Source organism: Armigeres subalbatus, chromosome 1 (assembly GCF_024139115.2).
Source record: "Armigeres subalbatus isolate Guangzhou_Male chromosome 1, GZ_Asu_2, whole genome shotgun sequence".
Lineage (NCBI taxonomy): Eukaryota > Metazoa > Arthropoda > Insecta > Diptera > Culicidae > Armigeres > Armigeres subalbatus.
Window position 1 is genome coordinate 132469770 of NC_085139.1, and position 20603 is coordinate 132490372.

The following is a 20603-nucleotide window of genomic DNA, read 5'->3' on the forward strand; positions in this document are numbered from 1 at the left end:
CCGATCAGCGTCAATGACGTTGTCATCGTAGTTGATCCAGGACTACCCAGGAACTGCTGGCCAATGGGTCGTATCGTATCGGTAAAGAAAAGCAAAGATGAGCAGGTTCGAACAGCAACAGTTCAAACTATGAACGGTATCGCACTATGAACGGTCAACGCAACGAGCTGTCTACCGAATCTGATGTCATCCAGCTTAGAATATACGTTATCAAATGACCAAAACAAAAAAGGAATGCTGAGCACCACGAAGTGAAAGATATTGTTATATTGTTTCCATGCCTAATCTATTAGTTATCATTATATTTAAGAAGATACTGAATTGTTTGAATAGTGTAGTTATAAGCTAAAACCTTGTGGGTATGTTTATGCATTATATATTACAAAATGATAAATACCTAAATCACAATCGTTTTAGCTAACCATAAATCTAAAAACGTTCGCCCACACAATACGCTGCCTTTGGCTGGTGTAAACTCCTAAATTCGGGCGGTAAGAATGACAGGGATTTGAATATGGTATAAGATCTAATTAGCGTCGATTCTGGAATAGGTCGCATTTTCGTTGTAGCATTTGGAAGAGTTCTTTTACTGGAAACTGCAAGAAACTACAAAATTACTAGCAGTAATACTACCAGTAAATCTTATTAGAATATATAAAAGCATGAATTACTAAAATAATATTGCAGAAGCTGAACTAAACGTACACAGCAAAAAATATATTAATATGCCGCGACGTATTTTCGTAAAACGTACATGAAAATCCGATGTAATAACGTATTTAACGTAATATTGTGCCATATTGACGCTTAATTAAATTCCTCGTCGCAACATTCAATTGAGAAAGTTCATATTTCAGTTACGTCGATCCAACGCCAAATTACCTGCCAAATAGGTGAATATCACGAACTCAGCGTAATATTACCGCCACCATCAGTAATATTGCTTCATAATGCATGCTGCTGTAAATGTCAACAAAGCCGGCAGTCAGTCCAGTTTTCACTCCATTCTGTTCACATTGAAATACGATTATAATTTGAACTAATTGCTTTTTAAAAACTAAATTAAGTGGATAGGAAGTTATTGAAATGTTCAAACAGTGTTTCTGACCTGGAAGTGGGAGAAAATCTGTTCATGGGTAAGTATTGTTAGTAGTTTTATTTGTACCCAGCCTTTGCAATTTATTATATCATTTTTCAGAGAGGCAAATATCGAAAGGATGCTAGAGCTGCAGGATTTGTTCATACCTACGATGAATTCGTTCACACCTTCAATGCCGGAATGGAATTGTGCAGGTAAATTTCTTAACGATGATTGTTCCGATCGCTTGACGATTGTGGGATTTTTTACAGATTCAAAATCGTCCTGGATAATCGATCCAGGAACCGATCTCTCTGCAATCATACGTCATACAGAGCCATACTGTTGCGTCGTGATCATGCACCTTACCTCAACTTTTTAAAGTATTTCGAACGGATCAAAAGCAGGAAAAATAAAACCGAGCAGGTAAGCTCTAATTTCTTATCGACTAACATAAAAACCTCGAGCAGTACTGAACAGTTAATGAATTATTTAATATTTTTTCAGGCACAGGACAAAACTGCTGGGTTCATGTTTCCACCCACTATCCCGTACAAGAGCAATCAAGTGGACTGCGAATAACAGAAGGAGTTGCGAAGCAATGCAAACATGCGTTGACTTGTGGGAAGACGAAAAGAACAGTTACTACGGGACCAGCATCATATGGCTGCAACATCGAAGATTAAAAGGACGTATGTAACTGAAATAACTGGATTTGTCGGAATCAAAATCTTAAAATCTTAAAATCTTAAAATCTTAAAATCTTAAAATCTTAAAATCTTAAAATCTTAAAATCTTAAAATCTTAAAATCTTAAAATCTTAAAATCTTAAAATCTTAAAATCTTAAAATCTTAAAATCTTAAAATCTTAAAATCTTAAAATCTTAAAATCTTAAAATCTTAAAATCTTAAAATCTTAAAATCTTAAAATCTTAAAATCTTAAAATCTTAAAATCTTAAAATCTTAAAATCTTAAAATCTTAAAATCTTAAAATCTTAAAATCTTAAAATCTTAAAATCTTAAAATCTTAAAATCTTACATTCTTAAAATCTTAAAATCTTAAAATCTTAAAATCTTAAAATCTTAAAATCTTAAAATCTTAAAATCTTAAAATCTTAAAATCTTAAAATCTTAAAATCTTAAAATCTTAAAATCTTAAAATCTTAAAATCTTAAAATCTTAAAATCTTAAAATCTTAAAATCTTAAAATCTTAAAATCTTAAAATCCTAAAATCTTAAAATCTTAAATTCTTAAAATCTTAAAATCTTAAAATCTTAAAATCTTAAAATCTTAAAATCTTAAAATCTTAAAATCTTAAAATCTTAAAATCTTAAAATCTTAAAATCTTAAAATCTTAAAATCTTAAAACCTTAAAATCTTAAAATCTTAAAATCTTACATTCTTAAAATCTTAAAATCTTAAAATCTTAAAATCTTAAAATCTTACATTCTTAAAATCTTAAAATCTTAAAATCTTAAAATCTTAAAATCTTAAAATCTTAAAATCTTAAAATCTTAAAATCTTAAAATCTTAAAATCTTAAAATCTTAAAATCTTAAAATCTTAAAATCTTAAAATCTTAAAATCTTAAAATCTTAAAATCTTAAAATCTTAAAATCTTAAAATCTTAAAATCTTAAAATCTTACATTCTTAAAATCTTAAAATCTTAAAATCTTAAAATCTTAAAATCTTAAAATCTTAAAATCTTAAAATCTTAAAATCTTAAAATCTTAAAATCCTAAAATCTTAAAATCTTAAATTCTTAAAATCTTAAAATCTTAAAATCTTAAAATCTTAAAATCTTAAAATCTTAAAAACATAAAATCTTAAAATCTTAAAATCTTAAAATCTTAAAATCTTAAAATCTTAAAATCTTAAAATCTTAAAATCTTAAAATCTTAAAATCTTAAAATCTTAAAATCTTAAAATCTTAAAACCTTAAAATCTTAAAATCATAAAATCTTACATTCTTAAAATCTTAAAATCTTAAAATCTTAAAATCTTAAAATCTTAAAATCTTAAAATCTTGAAATCTCAAAATCTTAAAATCCTAAAATCTTAAAATCTAAAAATCTTAAAATCTTAAAATCTTATTATCTTAAATTTCCGTAGGATCTCCTGAAGGAATTTCCGTAGAAGCTACTGAAGGAATTTTCGGAGTAATTCGGAATATTTGGGGGAGCCACTGGAGCCATTTCCAGAGTAACTACTTTAGGAGAAACTCTTGGAAGATCTTCAAGAAGAACTCCAGGAATAATTCTTGAAGGGTATTTTGGAGGAATTCCTGGTGGAATTTTCGGAAAAAGCATTGAAGAGTTTCCCGAGGAACTTCTTAAACTCCTTAAATTCCTGAAGGAATTTACGGAGGAGTTCCTGCCGAAATTTCCGGAGAAACTCGTGGATAATTCTTGGAGAAATCTCCGAAGGAACTCTTGAAGGAACTTCCGTAGAAGTTACCGAAGGAATTTTCAGAGTAATTCTTAGAAATATTTTCAGAGGAACTTCCGAAGAAACTCTTGGAGGAATTCCTGGAAGTACTTGCCGAGGAATTTCGGAAGAAGGTTCTGAAGTTACTTGCGGAGGAAATCGTTGTGGAATTTCCGAAGAAACTCTTGGAGGATTTTCAGGAGGAACTCCTGGAATAATTCTTCAAGGGCCTTCTGGAAGAACTCTTGGAAGAATTTCGGGAACAATATCTTGGAGAGTTTCCGGAAGAACTTCTGCAGATATTTCTGGAGGAATATCCAAAAAAGTTCCAAGAGGAATTTCTGGAGAAAGTCCAGATGGATATTTCGGAGGAGTTCCTGCCAAATTTTTCGTCGAAAATCATATACAATTCTTGGAGGAATTTTCGAGGGAACTCTTAAAGGAATTTCCGTAGAAACTATTGAAAATTTTTTCGGAGTTATTCGAAATATTCGTAGGAGCTACTCACAGGTAGAAGTCGTGATATTGACAACAAAACATTATATTAACTTGTTTGAAATAAGAGTAAAAATAACAAGCGAAAATAACAAAAATTTGCACCGAAATATCATAAAAGTATCAGGTTTTGCTATTAACAAGAACAAACTAATAGCTCAAGATATTGATAAGTTCTTGTTATTGTTTTTATGATATTTCGGTACAAATTTTTGTTATTTTCACTTGTTATTTTTACTCTTATTTCAAACAAGTTAATATCATGTTTTATTATCAATATCACGTTTTACTGTTAATGAGCTATTATCGTCTACCCGGGCTGCGGCTATTTCCGGAGGAACTCCTTTTAAGAGAAACTCCTGAAAGATTTTCAAGAGGAACTCCTGGAATAATTCTTAAAGGACCTTCTGGATGAACTTCTGGAGGAATATCCGAAGAGCTCTTAAAGGGATTTCTGGAGTAAATCCAGACGGAATTTTCAGGGGAGTTCCTGGCAAATTTTCCGGTGAAACTCATATACAATTCTTGGAGGAATTTCCGAAGGAACTATGGAAGGAGTTTTTGTAGAAGCTACTGAAGAAATTTTCGGGTAATTCTTAGAGGTATTTTTGGAGGAATTTCTGGAGGAACTCTTGGATGAATTGTGGACGAACTCCTTAACGAAAATCCGAAAGAAGATTTGTGGGAAATTTCCGTTGGAGCAAGAAGAACTGAAGAACTTTTCGGAGGATCCCGCTGAGGAATTTCAGGAGGAATTGTCATATGAACTCCTGAAGGAATTTTTTAAGGAACTCCTGGAGAAATTTCCTAAAAATATTCTGGAGGAATTTCGGAAGAAAAATCTGAAGGATTTTCTGGAGGTACTTGCCGAGGTATATCGGAAAAATTTTCTGAAGAAACTTCCGGTGGAATCCGTTTCCGAAGAAACTCCTGGCAGATTTCAGGAGAAACTCCTGGAATAATTCTTGAAGGACCTCCTGGAAGAACTCCTGGAGAAATTTCCGGAAAAAATCTTGAGGAGAACTTCTGAAGGAGGCAATTCAGGAGCAGTTTCTGAAATAACTTCTGGAAGAACTATTTGAAGAATTTATAAAATCCTGGTGAACTTTTCATTGGAACTTTTTGAGAAATTTTCAAACCAAACCCCTGAACAAGGAGTTAACAGGAATATCGGGAGGTATTTTCGGAGGAACTCCGACCAGATCTTCCGAAGTAACTCTTGTACGAATTTTCGGAGAAATTCATGTGTGAATTTCAGAACACCTGGAGGAACTGCTAAAGGAATTTTTGGAGAAATTTCCGGAAGAACTCTTGGAGAAATTCCCGGATGAACTCCTGAAGGAGTTTCTGGAGTACTTTCTGAAGAAACCCGTTGAGGAATTTCTGGAGGACTTTATGAATGAATTTTGAGAGCAACTTCTAAGGAATTTGCCGGAGGAATTCTTGGAAGAGTTTTTGAAGGAATTCCTGGAGAAGTTCCTGAAGGAAATTGCGGAGGAATTTCCGAAGGTGCTTTTAGAGGAATTTTTGAAAGATTTTTTTGTTAAGTGCAGTAAAATGACAAAAATTTAATGTATAAAATAAGTCCACGCCAACTGGAAACGATCTATCACGCCATGGCGACAATATTTTTATCGGCGCACAGGTCCACCAAAAATCCAAAAATACTAAACCAAAACGTTAAGCCTGAAAAAACTAAAAATCTTAGAATAAAACCTTTAAAAAACAAAGTATTGTCATTTTTTCACACTCACACACACACACACACAAAATCGATGTGTCACAATGCTGTAAATTAAAACAAAAATCAATAATTTGTTATTATATTGTATATTTACGTGCAAAATTATGAGAAATAAAATATAACATTTTTTAGAACTGCATTTTGGAAGCATGAAAGAAAAATCCCGAACACCCCTAACCCAGCTGCCAAAAGCAATGCTTCTGCTGGCTGGTTATTACGTCGTTTTTGTCATTACGTCGAACTGATTACGTTTTACACAATTTCATTTTGGCGACAAAATCCCAATTACGTCACTTTTTGTTACACAAAACTGATGTAATAATACATGCGATTTACGACGGCGATGATGTGCATCAATTATGATGTGATATTACAAATTTTTTTTTACTGTGTACGCAGAGACGAAGAAGTTTTGCCAATACATTGAGGAAGAGTAAGATCACTAAACGTAGGACATTGCAATGTTTGGTCTTCATTACGGATCACTGTCATGTCTAGAAAAGGAAGTTTTCTATTTTCTTCGATCTCAATGGTGAACTGTAGCCTCGGTTCTACATTGTTGAATGCATCGAGAACAAGATTTACGGTGTTCTGTGGGATTACCATGAAGATGTCATCAACATATTTCTTGAATATTGTAGCCTCAAATGGTAGAGAGCTCATAGCTGTGTGTATTACCGAGTCCAATACAATGTCTGCCACAATCGGAGAGAGTGGGCTTCCCATAGCAGTTCCAAACGTTTGTTTGTAGAATTGCCCTTCGAAACAAAAGTAGCTGGCCTCCATGCAGAATTCTACAATCTCAAGAAAGAGATCTAAGTTTATTCTGGTGTCAACTTCATTCCATCGTTCTATGATGTTGCGAATGACCAGGTGACGTGAAACATTCGTAAATAACGATGTCACATCCAGCGATATCATTATGAAATCTTCGGGTAGTTTGCTGTGGTTTACTTCCGTACAAAAATCAAACGAACTCGTCGTACTGTATGGACTATGGAGCGAGGATTGGAGGATATTCGCTATGTACTTGGACAGTTTGTATGTTGGGGCCGTTACGTTGGGAATGACGGGATGGAGCGGTAGTTGTTGCTTGTGGGCTTTCGGTTGGCCGTAGATCCGTGGACAAGTTGAATTATTCGAAGATAGGTGCTTGGATTGTTTGTAGTCAATAAGCTTCAAGTCTTTCAGCCTTTTGACCATATTGTTGCTCTGAATCTGATACCTGGAGGTGGGATCGATCCGTACTTTAACGTATGTTCTCGGATCGTTAACTAGGTTACGCATTTTATGGTCATAATCCTCTCGCATCATAATAACCGTTCTATTGCCTTTATCCGCTGACAGGACACATGTCTCTGGATTTGAACGCAGAAACCTCTTTGTGTTGTCCGTGGCAGCTTCGCAAAATTTTGTCACACTGTCATGCGTTTCTACCATCGAGCGGAAACCATGAATGAAGTTTTGCATTACATTCACGATCTGGCAGCGGTTTTTATCTTGCACCTTTTTGTCGTTGTTTGTTAGCAAGATTTGTTCTGTTTCGGCTAGCAGATGGTAGAAAGGGATTTGCGATAGCGACGTCGTCGGAAGAGCGAATTTAGGACCAAGACTGAGGAGATGGAGTGTGCTAGATGGGATGTCTAGGTTGGTTGCGTTGAGGATGGCCTTCTCGTTGAACCCAGGTTGCCCTTTGTCGTTGAGTTTTGGCATCTGTGTGATGGTGGAGAGTTTTTTTTGATGTGTGTTTTTCTTTCCTACTCAACCAGGCGGTGTACGCTGCATGTTGTGTGTCCATGAAATCATTTGTGATCCTTTCGTTGGTTAGAGACCGTAAACCTCGTTTTATCACTTGCATTTCCTTAGTGATTTGTTTGATCTTGTGGAACGTTTGTTTGATTTCTAGGTTCAGTATAGCTTTTTTGAACCTGTTTATAGTCCTGTCGTCAGAGCCCACCATGTCGTCAGCCACCCTCCCAGCCAGCCATCATGCCAGCAGCCCATAGCCCACCCACGCAGCAAACTCCTCCAATTGAACAACAAAATGCCGTACCGAACACCAACCACCAAATAGTTGAATTCCGAGATCATCATCCGACCAGCAGTTCCATTCATCACAAGGGACAGTTTCCACCTCCTGAAATTACAACAAATGTAAAACTTTACAGATCCATTCCGTACGTACCTGCACTTTCCCAACGGATCGCGAAATTATTAATTAAATATTATCCCAACATCTCCATCACCACAAAACAATATCACACAGTTAACGATCTACATACCAAATTAAAACAGCCTCTAGGAAAAGAAGATATTAGCAATATTATTTACAGAATTCCATGCAATGATTGTCCGTGCTGTTATGTAGGAATGACTACGAATTATCTAAAAAAGCGACTTGCTGGTCACAGAACAAACGAAAAAAAGCTGGAAAAATTGTTAAACGATGTCCATACAAATACTGAAGCAGCTAAAACGTCTCTAGTCGAATCGACGACTGCTCTTATTCAACACTGTATTGACCAAGAACAAAGATTCAACTTCGAACTTACACAAATTATAGACCACAGCTACAAATCATCCACACTTCCATTTCTGGAAATGTGCCATGTAACAAACACAAACCACACCGTTAATAAGCGGACAGACGTAGATGGATTGAACACAACATATGCCTCTGTATTGCACCATATCAAGAGTATAGAAGAGATTAAGAGAGGAAAACGAAACAACCAAAATTTAAGAGATGAAAAAATGGGGTTTGCAATGAGGCGGTATCCGAAAGAAAATTCGCGTTATCTGTTAGTGTCAATGTTTTTGAAATTGTGTGTTCTCGAAGTGTAAGTCAGTTTTTATATGTTTGGATCTGTTGTAATTAGTTCAAATTCAGTGTTATAATTATTTAAATTTCACAGTATGTACCAGAAAAATCCGTACCAGACAGTTAATGTTAGACTAAACAATGGACTAGGAACAAATACCGTATTGTAAGTTAACATTTTGACACATATTTATAACACATAACTAAGTACCCAATCAATTATAGTTTCCCCTGATGAAGACACCATCCCCGTGTCGAAACGTCGGATAAATAAACATCTTGTTTCAATAATTCAAGACTGTGTAGCCGTCCTTAAAATCGAAATAAAAATATACAGTCGATTTCTCAATAGTGGAATAATTAATCTTATCCTTTTGAGATACTTGACAGTAAGCTTCTAGGGCATAGAATTGAAAAGAAGGCTTTGAAATTAAATCAACAAAAATCAAAAACAAATCTCCACCCACCAAACGCGGAGTTTGTGCCACCATTTTGTTTTCGGGTAGAGCATAGTTGCACCAAAAGTAACTGTGTTTTAATTGGTAATGGAAAATCATTACATAAGATAAGCGGAATACAAATCGAAGGGATTGCTTCTCAAGGTGCGTATCGAACTATTTACAGTGGTAGTCTAGTCAATCACACTGTTTCAATTTAAATATTGAGTTAAGAAAGAGCTGTACGGATTTTGATCCTTTGATTCGAAATCCGTCCACGATGGACGGATTTCGAGCCAGGAGTAGTTGACTTAATTCATTATTTTATCATGTTTTTTGTAGTTTTTAATGAGTAAATGTGAAATACTTCTAAAGTAGAAGCCTTCATGCGCCTGTGTCAATGACAAACGTTTTATTTACATTCGATTCCTATGACTTTTTCATATACTAAGGTGCTTAAGTGTACGGATTTCGATGCCCCACGGTATCCCAAAACCGTGGATCTAATTCACATGAATACTGCACAAACCTGGCAGGCTTTTATGTTCATGCAAACCTAAAAGAAATAAAAATAATTAATATGTATTTTAGAGAAATTTTTGCGATGAAATATTGAACCATGTTCCAGAAGCATTTCGAGTAATATTATGACTTAATATTATTTTCGAAACATGAACAAGTCGCAGATTGCTAGGATCCATTTATAAAAACTCTGGTGGTCACAGCATATGTCAAAAGGGATGATTCAAAGCATTATGGCACCGTCGCGTAAAAAGCTGGGTTGTCTTCAACTACGAACACTTTGAATTTAATTCCGAATTCTTTTAGTGGAATGTATTCAACCTTCTAAGACGAATTAAGTACTCTCCATTTAATTCCACTATTTAATTTTCGATATCTTTTCAGATACGTATTTCGACCACAACTGTGTGATCGAGTCGAGTCGAGTCGAGTCAAGTACGAGACACTGAAGACGACCACACAGTTGTGGTCGAAATACGTATCTGAAAAGATATCAAAAATTAAATAGTGGAATTAAATGGAGAGTACTTAATTCGTCTTAGAAGGTTGAATGTGCACTCGCTTGACTGTGGATATACAACAGTAAAGCACATGTGGAGATTGGACAAATCAAGCATCCGAAAGATATTCAATTTGCAAAAAAGAGAGCTAACCGCGGTGGAGGTTGGTACTCGGATTCTGATGGCTTTTCCGTAAACGTGACCTTTAAGTGGTCTTGTTGTGTAGGGGTTGTCACGCCTATCTAGAGAGTAGGAGGTTGAGGGTTTGAGTCCCTCCAAGACACGTGGATTCTGTTTCGCAAATTTCATATCAATTTGTCCATTTCGAAACATGTGCTGTGCATATGCACAGCCAAGATATTTATTGAAATTTATATTTATAGGATAACACCGTGGTGGAAACATGCCGTTTAGGGGGTTAAAACATTTTCGATCGTCTATATTCAGGATGATCCCATTCTGAAGCGTGCCATGGCGTTCTTAGTTTTGAACTAAGAACACAGTTCAGTGTGCACTGGTTAGTACGCAACAAAAAACGATCATGGTAACTAAAGCTCCCTAGATTGGAACTATGCAAAAATATAGGATACAGGATGCTATGTTAGGTCAGTGCTCTTGAACAGTGAGGAGTGTTCAGAATGTTGCGTTCTCCTGTTCAAAATGCATGCTCTGGTTGAACTCTTTCGGTTTTATCACGTTAACCGGACGAGCCTTACGAGCAACCTTCACATTATTAGCGTAAGTACTTGTTGCCTTAACCCAGTGTACTTTTTCTCAACAACATCCATGAAACTAATCTAAAAGTAGAGGAGTAGTAAGTTTTGTATTGGGTTCATATCGGCGAACGTATTCGGTACTGTAGAAAAAAGTCTGTGTCCAAACACGCGACGCGATTCGCAATTCGCAGCGACCATTGCATCGCGTGTGGGATAACGTTACTTGTCTGGTGTAAAAGTTTCACCGATACAGTCTGCCCCAAGATGAATACACAGCTAGGTGCTCCAATCTGCCAAGTTTATGGGAGAGAAGAAGGCGGGGGTGAAAAATTCATTTTCAGTGCAAAACGACAACAAACCGGCTGGCTTTCCCATACTAAAATCCAAGATGGCTGAATCGTGAATTTGGCAGATTGGAACACCTAGTGGTGTATTCATCTTGGTCTGCCCAGTTATCTAGGAGTGAAAAACATATACAACTTTCTGCCGGCGGGAACAATCCGGCCTTTCATCTGTGGAACGCAGATTCGTAGTTTGGACTGACGCATTGACGGACTTGGCTCATTTTCATTAGAGTCCAATGGGGTGGGATTTTTTGTCGATTGCTTGTTGCTAGCAAATCGAGTAAGCAAAATGCTTGAAAGTTTATTGAGATTTTTTTTGAGCAACTACAAACCTACATGTTTGTTATCAACGATCCTATTTTGAGTGAACATAAAACGTTACATCTTAGTGTACGAGAAAGTCAAGAAATAACGAAAAGTAATCTATTTTTTTAGATCATCTTTAAACTTAACATAGCGTACTTGAACTTTCCTAAAAATAATTTCTCAGTAGACGATATTTTGTTCCGGAAATGAATTCTCCGCATCACCCGGTAGACTAAATAACACAATCTGCGCCTTCTGTAATGATTTACCTCCATTACGAATGAAAGCAAAAACCCGAAGCATCCTTCACCATAAAAGCAACTAGGTGAGTGCTTTTGCACCATTTATATTTCATTCTCACCGAAAACTCGCAGTTGGGGAAATAGAAAACGCAAATATAAACAAACACGTCGTCAACCCGTTTTCGAGTGCGATTGACGACGACGACAACGGCAGCGGCAGCCAGCACATGTGTACTTTGGAAAATCTTTAGAATCTCGTCATAGCCCATCAGTGATCATCATCCGCACCAGGTTTAACCCTGTTCTCTGTCCGGGCTGTTCACGCCGCTTGAACGGATGAAATCACAGGGATTTCATGTTATTGAAATCGCTCCGTAGTGAATAAAATGTAAACAATGTGAACGATAACTACGGTGACGGTAGCAGAATACCAAATAGCCGCATATTTAGATTAGGGACTTGTTTTCCACTGAATCTAAGTGCAGACAGAGTACATCATGTGCAGCACTTTTACTCTCGGCTATATGTGGATCATATTCACATTGTTGGAAATGGAAAATTGCCGTATTGAGTTACTAACCGTCGCTGCCGAAAGCCCACCGTCGGGAATAGAAACCAACAGGAAGCCCTTCTGGTTTTGTTGAAAGGCGACGAGTTTATTCAGAGTTTGTCCAAATATTTATGTTTTCTCCGGCTCATTGTGGTGCACTGTGGGTAGAAAGGAAGAGTTGAACTGGCGCGGGTGGTGGATTTCCAACGAAGAACAGTAATTAAAGGATAATCGACTTCATAAATAGTTCTAGAGAAGATGGGGGAAGCGTGACCCAGGCGAAGGCGTGTACACAATAATAACCAGATTTGAACACGACATTATAGCAGTACGGAACGTAATACTGAGGGTGGCAATTATTTACTTCGAACCATATTTGCGTGTTTACCTAAATCAGGGCACCACACTCTGTAGATTGGCATCGAATTGATCTCCGCGCGTCAGCGTCGTAGATCCGTCAGGGAGTGCTAAGCGAATTTTAAGCATTCGTTTATGGCTTGCGATTAACGCCGCGGTAAGGCATTAATTTGGCATGTTGCTGGACGATGAATGCACAAATGAAGAGTAAACAGTGCATTGGGAATATTTACGCAAATTGTTCAGGTCGTGAAGTACAGTTTTAATCCACTGACAGTTACTGGTTGAAATGCAAAATAATCATAAACATGCATAAACAAGAGTTTGTTCACATTACCAGGAGGAGTTAGTTTTTCTTACAATTTTGTAAAAGAACCTACATGGACAGCCAAAACCACCTAAAAGCGGCCCAGTAATCCAAGAGATGAGCCAGCTTGAAAATCTCTTATGAGAGAAAAAAAAACAAAGACACAATTTTGAGTAAATGGCTTTTCTTGTACTAGGTAGTTTGCGATGCTGGGTCATTAGGCCGAACGGTCATTAGGCCAAATGAGAAGTGGGGATTGAGAATTATAGAAATAAGAGGGAAAAGGGAAGAAAAAAGATGGAAGTAGAAAAAAAGAAAACGGAAGAAGGAAGATAAAAGAAGGAAAGAGGAAAAGGAAGAAGAAAGTAGGAAGAAAGAAGGAGGAATAAGGAAGAAGAAAGAAGGAAGAGGGAAGAAGAAAGAAAGAAGAAGGAATAAGGAAGAAAGAAGAAAGAAGAAGGAATAAGGAAGAAAGAAGAAGGAACAAGGAACAAGTGAGAACGAAAAAGGAAGAAGGAAGGAAGAAGAAAAAAGTAAGAAGAAGAAAGAAGGAAGAAGAGAGAAGAAGAAAGGCGCAAGATAAAAGATTGAAAAAAAGTAAGAAAATATTAAGGAAGACGGAAGAAGGAAGAATGAAAAAGGACGACAGAAGAATGAAGAAAGAGGTAAGAAGAAAAAAGAAGGAAGACGAGAGAAGGAAGAAGAAATAAAGAAGAAGAAAGAAGGAAGACGCAAGAAAAAGAGAGAAAAGTGAGAGAAAGAGAAGAGAGAAAAGTAAAAGAAAGAGAGAAAAATGAGAAGTTTGGGAAAGGGACCCTTGAAGATGGCATACAACGTATGCAACACGAAGAAAAGCTCATAACTCTTTACCACAACGGGTTATGAACAACAGAATACTTTGAAGGTTCAGGTTTCTGTAGTCAATTTTACTTAGTAAGTGTTAACCAAATATTTGGAAACGCAGTTGCGCATAAACTGGAATTACATATCAGATGATAAGAAGGCCCATAATCGGATTCACAACCATTACAGATAAATGATTCAATACGTTAAATATTTGCCATAAGATAGTTAAGTCGGCAGTGACCTGTCAAGGCCTTGGCTAAGATTTTTTCTATTTGGACAGATTAGCTAAATAGTTTGCTACTACCGGAGATGCCTCTCGGATATTGTTTGTTGACATGAATCCAAACTACTCCAATACTGTTTGTGCTGAGTGGAAGCCCAAGAGCAAATCAAACGCTTCATCCAACACTTAGATATTGGAATAGCTGGCTCAGGACCAAAAAAGTCTTGTGCTGCTCCAGTGCGAGCTAACTCATCAGCCAATTCGTTTCCAGCTATGGAAGAATGACCAGGTACCCATATAAGGTGCAACGTATTAACTGAATTCAGTTATGCGATTACTAACTTCGACCTTGAGTTGGCCGAAGCGAGGGCTGTGATAGCTGCTTGGCTATCTGAACAGAAGTATATTACTTTGCCCATTATGTGTTTCTGCAATGCGGATTGCACTCCACACATAATGGCAAATATTTCCGCTTGAAAGACAGTGCAGTATCTATCCAGTGAGTGAGACTCCAATCTCAGCTCACGCGAGTAGACACCTGCACCCGTTCTACCTTCGAAAAGGGAGCCGTCAGTGTAACAAACAATGCAACTCCAAATAGTCAGATGTCCACTCATCCCTCGAGGGGAATTGTGTTGAAAATGTCCTATAAGGAAAACTACTAGCGAGTGTGAGATCACTTGGAGCAAGGACAGTTCTGTCGCAATCAACCATGAGCTGTAACAACGAAGTGTGTGTAGAACTGCGGTTCACAGGGTTCTCTTCCATGAAACCGAGAACTCATAATCGGTAAGTACAAGAAAGTGCTCTTGTTTGAGATGTGTATTAGGACCACGTCGAAGAGAACCTCGAGAGCAGTCGTGTTAGTCGAAGAGAACGCACCAGTCATTGCCATTAGGCACATTCTTTGAAGATGGCCTAATTTCGACTGAATTGTCCTCACTTCACCCTTTTGCCACCACACAAGACATCCATAAGCCAAAATTGATCGTACAACTGTTGTGTCAATCCATTTGATATATTTGGGTTTAAGACCCCAAGTTTTACCAAAACTTCGCCAGCATTGGTCGAAAGTCATACACGCCTTCTTGACTCTGAATTCAATGTTAGGTGTCCAGAGTTTGGAAACAAGAATTAGTCCCACATACTTTACCTGATCCGTTACATTGATTTCAGAGTCAAAAAGATGTTATGGGCGAATACTATTACGGTTACGTTTTTCCGCGAAAAGTACAATAGATGTTTTATTCGGATTAACCGAAAGGCCATATTGGCGACACCAACTTTCGACTGCCTGAAAAGCGTTTTGCGTCAGGTCGAATAAAGTAGTAATACACAAACCAACTTTCAATATTAGATAGTCGTCGGCAAATCCATAAGAAGGAAAACCGCCATTATTGAGTAATCTCAATAGCGTATCTTCAACAAGGTTCCACAAAAGTGAAGATAATACTCCCCCTTGGGGGCATCCGCAGACACATCATTTCCTAATCGTTGCTTGACATAATGTCGAGTAGAGATGTCGTTTTTTAAGCATCTGTTGAATTCATTTGGTTATTATATTAGGGAGCCCATGACAACGTGCCGCTTCCAATATGACATCGAAAGACACGTTGTCAAAAGCACCCTCAATATCTAAGAACGCACCCAAGCCTGATTGCTTTTGAGCAAATGCTTTCTCGATGTCGTAGACAACCTTGTGTAGAAGAGTCACGGTAAACTTTCCAGATTGATAAGCATGTTGATTAACATGAAGAGGCATGTTTGCCAAACAGTCATCACGAATATGATGATCGATAATACGTTCTAAGCATTTTAGAAGAAATGAGGTCAGACTGATGGGTCTAAAACTCTTTGCTTCTTCATACGAAGCACGTCCTCCTTTTGGGATAAATTTAACAGTGACATCCCTCCAGGATATGGGAATATACCCAGTAGCAAAACTGCATACCTAAAGTTTTTTCAAAACATGTTTGATATACTCAAAAAATTTCTGAAGAAGGACGGGATAGATACCATCTTCTCCTTGAGATTTGTAAGGAGCCAAACTGTTAAGAGCCCATTGAATCGATTCAGTAGTTATGATTCTGCGAGCCAGAGCCCAAGACCCATAACTACATGAAAAGACGTCATGAACATCCGAAGATACTATATCGACACATCCAGGGAAGTGTGTATCAAATAGGTGTTCTAATGCTTCCTCGTCAGAAGAAGTGTAGTCGCCATTCGCCAACTTGGAAATCTTTAGATCTCGTTAGAATTTTATTTAACCTACTGGCTTCACTCAAATTGGAAACATTTGCACAAAGGTTTTTCCAGCCGGATCGTGCAGCAGATCGAAGAGCCTTCTTGTAGGCTTTCCGAGCCGACTTGAAAGACTCCGTCCCTGCTGAATGACGTCTGATCCAACTCGATCTGCGCTGATTCCTGAGTTTAGCCAATTCTGAATTCCACAATGGGGTTCCTCTTGAGGTTTTCACAGAACGCAAAGGGCAAGCTTCTTCAAAAGTTTCCACGATATGCAACGTTGTAGTATTAACTGCATCATCCAAGTCGGTAGGAGTTTCTATAGAAGGTAGATATCCATGAAATTTGGTAGAGAGCCACTCTGTATAAAGATCCCAGTTTGTTGACCGAGGATTTCTAAAACGCAAGGTCTGCGAAGTAACATTCAAATGATAAAAGTAGATGTAGCGATGGTCAGATATGGATTCCTCATCTGATACATGCCAATTCGTCAACTCGTGACTGATTCTATTGGAGCAGAGAGTTATGTCAAATACTTCTGTTCTATTAGAGACCATAAAGGTTGGGCGATTGCCTATGTTAAGCAAACCAAGTTCGGTACTACTTGAGTATTCCACCAAGCTGGAGCCTCTCGGATTGATATCCGAGATACCCCAGATGATGTAATGAGCATTAGCATCACTGCCGACAATTAGCGGAAGTCCTTTTGAAGTACAATAAATGACAACTTGTTTGAAAGCATCCGTAGGGTCTGGTTCATCATGTGGTAAATAAACCGAACAATAGACGTATTTCCTGACGGGGGTTCTACCAGTTACAGTCAAACCTCCATGAGTCGATGTTCTATGACTCGATATCGACTCATGAAAGCAAAATATGCCATATTAAAAAATAATTCCTGGGTTACTGTGATGGTCCCTTCAAACAGCTTTCTATAGATTTCCTATTCCACATATCAATATTTCCATGAGTCGATGGTCCCTTCAATATCGACTCATGAAGGTTTGACTGTACATCAATTGTGACAGCACATACAACTCTGGTTGTTAGTTCAGAGATAAGTGTAGCAACGACAGCGTTGTTTGCGATTGTTTGCCATTTCATTATTGAAAGCAGCAAAAACCGGGTTCACTAGGTTACCTAGGTAGAAGCTACCCTTGCGGAAATAGGGTTGCTGCTCCAAAGCCACTTGGGATTTGCCATTTTGCATAAGTCTACAAAGATAAATCGTTGCTGTTCTTTTATGCTGAAGATTGATTTGAGCTATCTTAACTGTATCCATTGCGAATTAAGATAATACGCTCCACAACTTCAACATTTATGTAAACAGCAACGATGAAACCAAGTCGCTATCGTATCAAGAACGTCAAAGACGAAACACAGAGTACACTGTGAAAAGCGCATAAAGCGAACCCATATAGGTGACAATTTGATGAAAAACTAAATAAAAACATACTCATAATCCCACCCTTATTTAACCTCAAGTTGAGATTGAATAAGAGTAGCCGATTATTTCGGAGAAGCAAAAAGTCAACAGCGCCATAGCGCCGGTTAGCGCAGTAAGGGCTCAATACTGTGAAGGGTGCCCTGGTGCTTCACAGGCTCCGTTAGCGGTTGGGTTTTTATTAGACTCCCCAACCATTCATTCGTAGGCACGGTAAGCATAAAGCCGCGTCGCACCAAGAATTAGGGGTCACCTGTATGATGGACTTCTACCACTGGAACAGGCAATCCGTAGCGTTATTCTTAGCCAGACAATCGGCTGCCGACACCACACGGCTACCTAGGCTGTTCGTGGAGAGAAGTTGACATTGACTTTACGTCAACTCTCAATGTGGCCGAACAGCCGTTAAAAGTAAGAAAATATTAAGAAAGACGGAAGAAGGAAGAAGGAAGTAGAAAGAAGGAAGAACGAAAAAGGAAGAAAGAGGTAAGAAGAAAGAAGAAGGAAGATTAGAAAAGAAAGAGGAAATTAAAAAGATGAAAGAAGGAAGACGAAAGAAAAAGAGAAAAAAAACTAGAAAATATCAAGGAAGACGGAAGAAGGAAGGTGGAAAAAAAGAAGGAAGTAGGTAGAAGGAGGATGGAAGAAATAAGAAGAAAAAAGTAAGGAGAAGGAAGAAGCAATAAAGAAGACAGAAGGAAGAGAAAGAAGAGGAAGAAAGACGCAAGGAAAAAAGTAAGAAAAAATTAAGTAGAATAAATTCAATTTTATTGGCATATCAGTCTCGATGCTACTCGTATAGAGGAAGGGAGCTGTGTGTGAGCGAAAGCGGATGGGAAAGAACGGAATCCGAAAGTTATCGCTAGGTTGCTACAAGTGTGAAACCTTTCAATTTGAGAATAGGCTAGATGTACCAGTTGTGGCTATAGCACCAGTTGTCGCACTAGTGCTTTATATCACCACAAACCAAGTTCATATCGATAAAGCATATTCATATGATACGATAACACCTTTGATTTCCTCCAAAACAAAGAAAGCATAATTGTCAAAATTGATTTTGCTTAATTTTTGACGTCCTTTGCACCAGTTGTCGTACTAGTGGTCCCTATTTGGCCAGTCCCAAAAGAAAACAATGGGATTTGCCAAATAAGGAACCAAAATTAAGAATAGTGCCACAACTGGTGCATGCGTTCCTATTATGGATTAATCAATTTTGAGGATAATAACAAATTTTATTGTGGTTTTCACAGCTGTTCTAAGGAGCAGGAAGTAAAACCTTTTGCTTGATATATAAAGTCCACCCACATGCCTTTTACTTATTCTTTTTTAAATAGTTAAATAGTTCCTTTCTGGGGATGGCTCTGCCAGTGAATTAAAGTCACTGTTACCGAGACTGGCAAAAACGGAGGCAACGATTCGCATATTTATTTTTCGGCTAATACTCAATTAGTTCTAGCGATCGATGTTCATCATTTTGGAAGAAGAAAGAGGAAAAAGGAAGAATGAAGAAAGGGAAGCCAGAAAGAAGAAGAATGAAGGAAAAAAAATCTTATTTCGTACGATTTGCTTCTACTTCTCATTCGGCCTAATGACCATTCAGCGTAATGGCCTTCGGCATAATGGTCTGACACCGTACTTGCCACGTGCAAATAATTCACCCAAAGCTGAGTTTAATTTATCCAAATTGGAAATTACTCAAATTTGGGTTATGGGGCTGAGCAACCCCGAAGAGGTGCATGCATCTTGCTCTTGTTTTGACTACAATCATGGGAAAAAATAAGAAAATAACCCAATTTTTGCGTAAATTTTGATGCGATATTTTCATCAGTAAGTATTTTGAACTAAAATTTTGGGTTGATTTATCTGTCGATGACATCGAAGGAAAGTGGTTACCTCCACTCCAATACATTTTTCAAACCAAAATCATCCACATGATGTACATATTCACATATGAGTTTTCAGAATAATGATATCTGTCTGTATGACTTTTAAATCGAAGACTAGTAAACAAATAAATAAATAAATTATGGGACCCAAGCCGAACAACTTAATAGTCTTAGACCTCCTATTAAAGATTCAGGTTGGTTTGAAAAAGTGAGGCAATTCATGTTTAGTTTATAGCATCATACTGATGATAAATTTGTATCATAGAAAAGTAGTAACCGAATAATCTACTTTTCGGTTCTCTGAGAGCGGGTGATTGGACTAGCTAGATTGACAGCAGCTGTGGTGGGCATCGACAATTGGTGCAACAAATTGCACATCAGCAGAAACATCAGACGATGTGGATGCAGTTGAGGATGCCCCGGACACGGGTGTCCCAGAAGAACGTACCAGAATAATAAGGCGTGCTCCAACGAGTTTGAGCCTATTAGATAGCCAAGTGAAGCAACAAAATAAATTCTACAACAAGTTTATAGATGTTTTGCGAACGCAATCCAAAAAGATTGACGATTTGGCCTACTATGCAAAAACGGCTTCAAACCGGTTGAAACAGATCTTGGAAACGTAAACGTAAGAGTAATTGAAGGAACAACTGAAGCACAATTTGGATTGAATCACATGTACATGTTGCCGACCTCAACTCCCTAAATTCCTTTAGGGGAATTCGTCACAGCCTTTTATGCGGAATCAGATTACTTTGTCACATAAAGCATACCCGACAATGTTAAAAAATTAGCCGTTTTTGAGTGAGCTATTGATTAAAAAAAAGAATTTTCAAATTCACGTAGGTTATCTGTGAGATAAATTTTAAGTTAATAAAGTGTCTCATTTGCACCACCGCACGCGCAAGTACTAAATAGATTACCGAAAACCAGTACCGTCAAAGTTTTCACTTTACTTAAAACCCACATTTATTCCCCAATGTTGGATATCTGTTGGATCGACTTCAGCGCGGTTAGTGCATCCCAAAGTAAATTGCCTACATTTTGGCGATTTAATGTTTATTTAAATGCAAAAGCGTTTCATGTAAATTTTCAATAGTTTTACGTTT

General features: G+C 37.5%; 1 long non-coding RNA gene across 1 annotated transcript; it reads left to right on the forward strand.

Annotated features, from left to right (window-relative positions):
- The first annotated feature begins 707 nt into the window (after positions 1 to 707).
- LOC134206464 (uncharacterized) lies at positions 708 to 1794 on the forward strand. Its single transcript, XR_009978282.1, has 4 exons — positions 708 to 1136; positions 1199 to 1293; positions 1351 to 1504; positions 1586 to 1794. It is a non-coding gene; the product is annotated as an uncharacterized LOC134206464 (long non-coding RNA).
- Positions 1795 to 20603: the final 18809 nt, after the last annotated feature.